Source organism: Oryctolagus cuniculus, chromosome 1 (genome assembly GCF_964237555.1).
Source record: "Oryctolagus cuniculus chromosome 1, mOryCun1.1, whole genome shotgun sequence".
Taxonomy (NCBI): domain Eukaryota; kingdom Metazoa; phylum Chordata; class Mammalia; order Lagomorpha; family Leporidae; genus Oryctolagus; species Oryctolagus cuniculus.
Genome location: NC_091432.1, coordinates 216,688,100 through 216,695,741, shown reverse-complemented (window position 1 = coordinate 216,695,741; position 7,642 = coordinate 216,688,100). Strand labels below are relative to the sequence as shown.

General features: G+C 55.1%; 1 long non-coding RNA gene across 6 annotated transcripts; it reads right to left on the bottom strand.

Annotated features, from left to right (window-relative positions):
• Positions 1–389: 389 nt before the first annotated feature.
• Positions 390–7,405, bottom strand: LOC138847475 (uncharacterized). Of its 6 annotated transcripts, none has more exons than XR_011385305.1 (4): positions 7,225–7,405; positions 4,560–4,650; positions 3,849–4,009; positions 390–3,566 (listed from the first exon to the last, which is right to left on the bottom strand). It is a non-coding gene; the product is annotated as an uncharacterized lncRNA (long non-coding RNA). The 6 variants fall into 6 exon arrangements; XR_011385310.1 differs by having other exon boundaries at positions 390–3,509; XR_011385308.1 differs by having other exon boundaries at positions 3,849–3,963.
• Positions 7,406–7,642: the final 237 nt, after the last annotated feature.

The following is a 7,642-nucleotide window of genomic DNA, read 5'->3' as shown; positions in this document are numbered from 1 at the left end:
CAGCCATGTATGACCTCCCAGGATCTCTGCTCCTAAATTAGTGGAGAAGTAGTTGACATTGTTAAGAGTACAGCAGGAAAGCCAATGTGTCTAATCCAATGAATTCCCGCTCACACTGTGGACGTGGTCTTCACCACCAATCAGGTGAGAGCCCTCAGGGGGCAGAAACTATATAAGCTGCTTGGCCTTGACTGCTGGGTCATTGAGCCATCAGCCCTCAGCAGCAGAGGTGTAGCTCTGCAGGCCGAGGTCACTCCCATGGAGGGAGCTGCCATGACCAGGAGCCCTGGGGATCAGAAGTCGCCCAAGATGAGGCCCTCGTGCAAGCAACATGAAGGTGTTGTTGCCAGGGGAAATCTCTCCTCCAAAGAGAAAAGAGGAGACGCACGGTGCCTTCACAGCAGAGGAAGGATGGGAAAACCCAAGACCAGCGAGAGATCTCAGAAGGCACAAGGCAGGTACATGGCTCCTTTTTGCTTGTTTGTTTGCTTGCTTTCTTGCTTGCTTCTTTCTTCTTCATCTTCTCTCTCTCTCTCTGTCCCTCTTTCTTTCTTTCTTTTTTTTTTTTACAAAGTGTTTATTGGATGGAATCCCAAAATACCGGAAAGAAGAGGCGAAGAAGGAAAAGAGGGAGAAACAGAGGGTAAGAGAGATCGAGAGAGACAGTGAGAGAGAGAGAGAGAGACAGAGAGATTTTGAGAAGCAAATCCCTTTAGAATGGGGGTGGGGCTGACACCGGTGGTTGGGCCATGGGGTCACCTGGCTGCTGGCAGATGAGAACCTAACTGGGCTAGGTGGGCTGAGAAACACAGAAATCCAAGGAGATGCAGAGATGTCTGACTGCGGAGTTACTGAGAAGTTTCTTTTGGAGCCAACTCCTGTAAAACCCATGCATGATTTTTCACCATGCCTCTTTCTCATGAACTGTTTGGAGAACCCTCGAATGCATGCCTTCCAAAAACTGTGTGCGCTCTCCAAATGATCTTTTCATCTCATTTCTCAGGGATTCGGGAGGCCCCGGTGAGGGTGGGATGAGCAGGCAGCAGGCTTCAGTCCTGTCCTGACTAAGGTGCTGGGGTGCCCAAGGTGCAGGGCAGAGTCTGCCAGCTGAGCCTCCTCTGACTCTGGACAGGGCTGGGCTGGCAGTGACTAGGACCTCCCCAGAAACATGCAGAGCAAGGCTGGGCCCTGGGGAGCTGGGTGTGGACGCTCTGGACCCTGGGAGAAAGGGGACAGGTGGGGGGGGGGCGTTCCCCATCTCCTGCAGCTTCACTTGTCCTGGCCCAGACTCCAGTGCTGGTGCAGGAAACTCACTGCTGCCCTCTTCCCTCTCAGGGCTCCCCAGGCAGAGGGAGGAGGCCACGGGCTGCAGGGGCAAGCGCAGGAGAAGCCCCAGTGTCTCGCCTCGTCGCCCCCACCCAGAAGATGCAGAGCGCGAAGACAGGAAGAAGGCACGGAGGTCCCCAGCCCCAGAGAGAGGAAAGCCCTGGTCTGGGTCTCCCCGCAGGGGACGTCCTAGCAGAGGAGGTAGGTTGGGGGCTGGGCCTTCAGAGAGGTGGGGGTGGGGCACAGCACCAAGCCAGTGACTGAGCCCTCTGGTGGTGGAAATGGCTGATGCTCTTCGGGGCTGACAGAGCGCCCTGGATTGGACCCAGGCCCACAGGATCCTAGTAGGGCTCCCGGGAGTGGTGTTGGGTGGGATGGGGTTTGGGGACCTTAGAAATGAGCCTTGGTGTTACACACGGCCCCTCCCTAACACTTTGCGCTCTGGTGCGCAGGCTCTGCACGCAGGAATTGGCGCCTGCAGGAGAAGAACACACAGCGCAGACCGCCAGAGAGGATCCGCACCCGGGGACGCCGCTCACACATCCCTGAGGACCCACGCAGCTCTCCAAGTCTCCGCAGACACCCGTCGGCCCACCACAGCCCACCACAGACTTCCCAGGACCTGGCCCGACTCTCCACCCACCTGGGCGCGCTGGAGGTGTTCCTGGAAGAGCTGCAGGCTCCAGGGGGCGCCTTCCTGCCCATGGGCGGCCGCGGCGGGGAGCCCAGGGCCTCGCAGCGCGCCTGGCTCTCCTGGCAGCTGGCGCACGCAGGGGCCGCCCTGCACTGGGCGCTGGCCACGCTCGACGCCCTGCTGCAGCCACAGTCCTGGCCCGCGGGCTCGCTGCCCTGCACCCCTGCTCCTCCCTGGCCTTAATGGGCCCCTGGGAGGCACCTGCTCAGTTTCCAGGACACAGGCCCTCTTTCTGCCCCAGGGCTGTCTGGCCCTCCCCTGACAACTCAGTGTGTGAAGGTGACAGCATCATCCCGCACAGGACCCAGGGAGCTCCAGCGGCAGAGCTCAAATCCCGGGCCCCGCAAATACTGGGCGGGGAGTCGCTCTCCCACCCCCACGGGATCCCACCCAGTGCTGGGCTGCCTGTCCCCTAGGACAAACCTCAAGTTCAGACTCGGCAAGGAAGTCCGGGGCTTTTCTGGGATTTTGAAGACCTTCACGATTTGGGCGTTTTTACTGTTTATGTTTTCACGTTTATTTGAACAAATGAGGCTCCTATCAAGACATACAGTTCTAGAGATCCATAAGTATTAATAATTTTGCATTTACATATAGAAATGTATAGATCTGTATCTTCGTTTATGTAGGGAGAGACTTTCTGTATTTGTCTTCCTGTTTTCATTGCCATGCTTTTACTATAGTGGTCTCACAGATTTCTTATATGAATTTCTCCCCAAGTGCAGTGAGCAAACCCGATTATTTAGAGAATTTTTATGGTTGAAAATGGAAGTTGTCCATCCCTTTATTTATATGACATGGTTCTCCATGTGGGACAATAGATTTCCTTAATTTATGTGTCTGTTATTAAAGTGATTTATTTTCCCAATTCAAATTGTCTTGTTTTCACTCTGTTTGCTCAACCTTAAAACACATAGGCTGCGCCTGGACTAATGTCTGGATTGTAATTCCTATTCATTTTGCATGTGCTTTAGGTCAGCTTGACCCCAGCAACCTCGTGCTCCTCCACCCCTCCTTGTGGATTTTGCCTTTATAAACTCTGTTGCTTGACTTCGGGGTCCAGAGCTCTTTAGGGCCTGAGCCGCTCTCCACTGCCAGCGAGAAAGGACTGTCAGATTTCATCAGTGTAGCGCTCCTCTGTGAGCACTCGCTCAGACGCAGCCTTCCTGGAGACTACCGGGAGAATTGTTTTCATTTATTTGAGATGTAGAGCTCCAGAAAGAGAGGGAGAGACAGAGAAGAAGGTCTTCCATGTGCTGCTTAGTAGTAGGAACTGTCAGCACGGGGAGCTCACAGCAGAGTGGGAATCCCGCCTCTCCTCCAGGATTCAGCGGGAAGTGCTCCTGGTGTCCCAGTGAGGTCGCACCCAGCACCATGCGCCAAAGACTGCTTCAGGTTCCAGGCACCCGAGGGAAATCCCCACTTCCCAGAGGCATCCGAGACTTCCATTGAATTGGACCTTTCCTGTATTTTGGAGACTCCTTGGGTTCTTCAGATGAAACAAGCGGTAAATAGATGCATATCAGTGCCTGGTACTGGCATGGACCTGTGTGAGTTCCCGTGTGTGTATGTAGGTAGAGAGAGAGACATTAGATTTATATTCCTGGTTTCATTGCCCTGCAAGGACCGTCGTGGGGCTGGGTTTCTCTACTTGTGACTTTCTCCCTGGTGGCCACTGGGCACCTCCCCAGATCCCACTGGAAGTCCCAGGAGCCAACTGGATCTTTGGGGAAATGTTATTGTTGAGAGGGAAACACGGCCCTGTATGAAACATGATTGTGTTCTCCATGTGGAGCAATAAAGTTCCCTCACATTTCAAACCTGGTACCTGGAGTCACTCTAGTTCTCCAACTCTGTGCATGCGCTTGCATTCTTTCAGCAGTGTGTTCCGGCGATTTTCTCTGTAGGGACTGTGTCTGCTCTGGTGGATGCACGTGTGGCTCCTCACACAGTCATAGAATGTTGAAAAATGTACACACACATTAGGAACTGTGTCAAGAAGTTGGCATATTTCAGTTTTTAATGAGGAGTTTATATGTTTTTTAAGGGGTAGACTTGCAGAGAAAGGGAGAGAGAGAGAGCAAGGACGTCCATCTGCGGGTTCACTCCCAAGTGGCTGGAACAACCAGAGCTGAGCTGATCTGAAGGAAGGAGCCAGGAGCTTCTTCCAGTCTCCAACATGGGAGCAGGGGCCCAATCATTGGGGCATCCTCCACTGCTTTCCCAGGCCGAAAGGAAAGAGCTGGATGGGAGCTGAGCAGCCAGAACTTGAAGCAGCTCCATAGGGGACGCCAGCCCTGCAGGCTGACATTGGTCTCCTGTGCCACAGAGCCGCCCCAGATGGGAGATTTCTGTCAGCCACTGAGCAATCATTACCCGACCCTGAGCCCTCCTGTGCCACCTCTGCTGACCGTACAGCACTTCTCTCTGACACTTACACTAAGCTGTGGATCTCCTGTTCTCAAGGTGTTGGGCACACTGGGAAAGAGTTCTATGTGCTCTGCACACCACTCCTTTTCCTACCTTACTCACTACTTACCCTTTGAAAGGAATGGGCGACCAGCAGAGAATAAAGAAGCATGTTCTCTAAGGCTTCCTGGCCTAGAAACGGTGGGACAATCGATGTGACCCTGGGAAGGATGGGAAACACAAGATTGGTTGAGACAGGGAGAGTTTGTGAGGAGTCTTGGTGAGGTCCAAATTCCTGCTTCCCAGGCCGTTTCTTCAGGGGTGGAATTTGCCTGGGGGCAGCTCTGTGCATAGGAGGTATAGGCATGGCCTGCAGTCACGCAGCCCATGTGTGGGTCCTGCCTGTTTCTCTCCCATCCTGTCCCCTGCTTATGCACCTGGGAATGCAACGGAAGATGATCCACGTCCTTTGCTCCCACCCACATGGGAGGCTCAGAAGAAGACCCTGAGCCCTGCTTCATCCTGGCCCAGCCTGGCCATTGCAGCCAATCTGGGTGTGAGCCAGCAATGAAGATCTCTCTCTCCCTTTCTTAATTAATTGTATTCAAGGCATAGTAATTTATCCAATTACCTATACACAGATTCAGGAACATTGTCATACCCCCTAGCCTTCTCTCCTTGCAACACACACTCCCACATTCCTTCTTCCTCCCTCTCCTAATTCCAGTTCTAATCTTTTAAAGATCTATTTATAGTAAACCTAACGTATGCATGGAAGAGCCCACTTTGTCTCTCAGACCCGGATTTCCTGCTCTTTCACTCTCCCTTTCTTCATTCCAATAAAGAAATCAATAATCCTTTTAAAGCAACAGTGAAATCCTGTCTAGTTCACTCTCACGCATGGATCACATGTTCATGCCAACGTCCTTCCAGAAAACTGCCTACGTGTATGATGTGTTTTGTTCTTTACTTCTATTGGAACAGCTGTAATTTGACATTAGTCTCTAGAGTTCGAATATGATTTGGTTTTCCAAATCCTGACGATGTGTAAATCTCAGAGGCAGGGTCATTAACTGAGGGGGACCCTTGATCTGACTGGGGGTTGGGAACACTGGGCCTTGGACATGATGGGATTGGACTGTGGGTTGTGTTGATTCCTCAAGGAGCACCAGTGAGGATTTAGAAGGAGACCACGGGACATGGAGAGTGGGAAGTCCTCCTCGTCTCTGTTTCCTGCATCACTGTGACAAAGCACTGGCCCCGTGGCTGAATGCCCCTGCTGCCTGTGCCTGGCATGGCATGAATTCAGAGCAGGGTCACACTGTTTGCACCCACGTGACCACAATGGCAGAGCTGGGCAGTTGCCACAGACACTGCATGAGCCAGAGTCCCCCTGTCTCCCTGAGGGGAGAAGGCTCTCTGTTCTCTGACATACAGCACACAGAGCAGACACACAGAGACAAGAAAACTTTGTGTGGGGGTTGGGACAGAATGGGCCCCACCCTAAGAATGGAGAAAGTCCTGGTAAATTTTGACAGTGGAAGGACTATAGAGAAGCTGGCAGGCAGACCAGGGGCTGCAAGTCTGATCCCAGGGAGCCAGCGCCATCATCAGAGCCGCCCCCACCCGGCCAGGCGCCCTCTGAGCCGGCTGCTCCTGCGCAGGAAGTACTGGCAGAGGCTGCCCACAGAGCCCTGATGCCCGGGTGTCCCCTGCATTGTCACCTCCCGCAGGGGGAACTCTGGGAGAGGGGCCGCGTGCAGGTCTGGGAGGAGCAGGGCCTGGGGCCTGGCAGGGCACAGAGGGGACGGCGCGGCTCTTTCTATGGAAACCCAGCACCCTGGAGCAAAAGCAGTGCCACCCCCCTTCCCCTCCAGGAAGCAGCACGAACCTGACCGGCTGCCCAGTGAGTTAGTCACCCAGGAGAGGGGCAGCCCAATGCAAAACGTATGCTGAACCTCCCCACACACACACGATGCACAAACCAACAGCATTTTTTTTTTTTTGACAAGCAGAGTGGATAGTTAGATAGAGAGAGCCAGAGAGAAAGGTCTTCATTTTGCCCTTGGATCACCCTCCAATGGCTGCCACGGCTGGCATGCTGCCGCCGGCGCACCGCGCTGATCCGAAGGCAGGAGCCAGGTGCTTCCCCTGGTATCCCAAGGGTGCAGGGCTCAAGCACTTGGGCCATCCTTCACTGCCTTCCCGGGCCACAGCAGAGATCTGGCCTGGAAGAGGGGCAACCGGGACAGAATCCGGCACCTCTAGGTGGAGGATTAGCCTATGGAGCCGCGGGGCCGGCAACACCAACATTTTAAACACACACAGGACCCCACCACCCGGCTGCCACACCCTAAGCCTCGCACACCTGCAGGGGCGGTGAGCAACACTGGCGGGCTGAGTCCACACAGCCCGGGAGGCTGGCGTGCAGGAGGCAGGTTCTTCCCGCCAAGGGTTCCTGACCGCCTCACCACACCCCGCCGGGGCTCTGCACTCTACCCGGGTCCCAGGCTCTCAGCACGGAGGCCCCGTGCTCTCAGCCCACAGTGGGGCTGCGGGCAAGGACACCGCCCCTTCACACAGGGGCCGCCATCGCCAGCACCGCTGCCGGCCTTGGAATATACCAAGACGCTGACCTGCCACCAACCTGCCCCTGCCTGCGCTGTGTGGCTCAGCAAAGCGACCCTGGCCATTCGGACAGCGACCGAGGGAGCGTGGGCCGCGCCCCTGATGGAAATCTCACGTCCCCAGCGCGACCCTCGAACTCTGGTGCCCTCCCAGGGGCCGCAAGGAACCTTGCGAGGGAAGACCCAGCAGCGCCCGAACCTTTCCAAGTTCTGAGTTTGGGTAAATGAGATGGCTTGGCGCCGCCCTGAGCCATCCCAGGCTGAGAATGTGGACGCAGCGCCCAGGTGTGCCGGAGCTAAACTGTGGTGGTGCGCAGGCCCTTGGCGAGGAAGGTGGGTCAGCGGGCGAGGCGCGCGCCCCCTGCCGGCCGTTGTTGCCCAGAGTTGAGCGTGCTCTCCGGTGCGCGGTGTCTGCTCGCCCCCTAGCGGCTGGCCCCGGGAGACGCCTTGCAGATAGAAAGTGCAAACATGAGACTTGGTTTTTATTTGTAGATCTATTTTACTTATTTGAGAGGCAGAGAGAAAAGCAGAGAGAGGCAGAGACAGAGTGACACAGAACTAACTCCCATTCACTGGGTCACTGCCC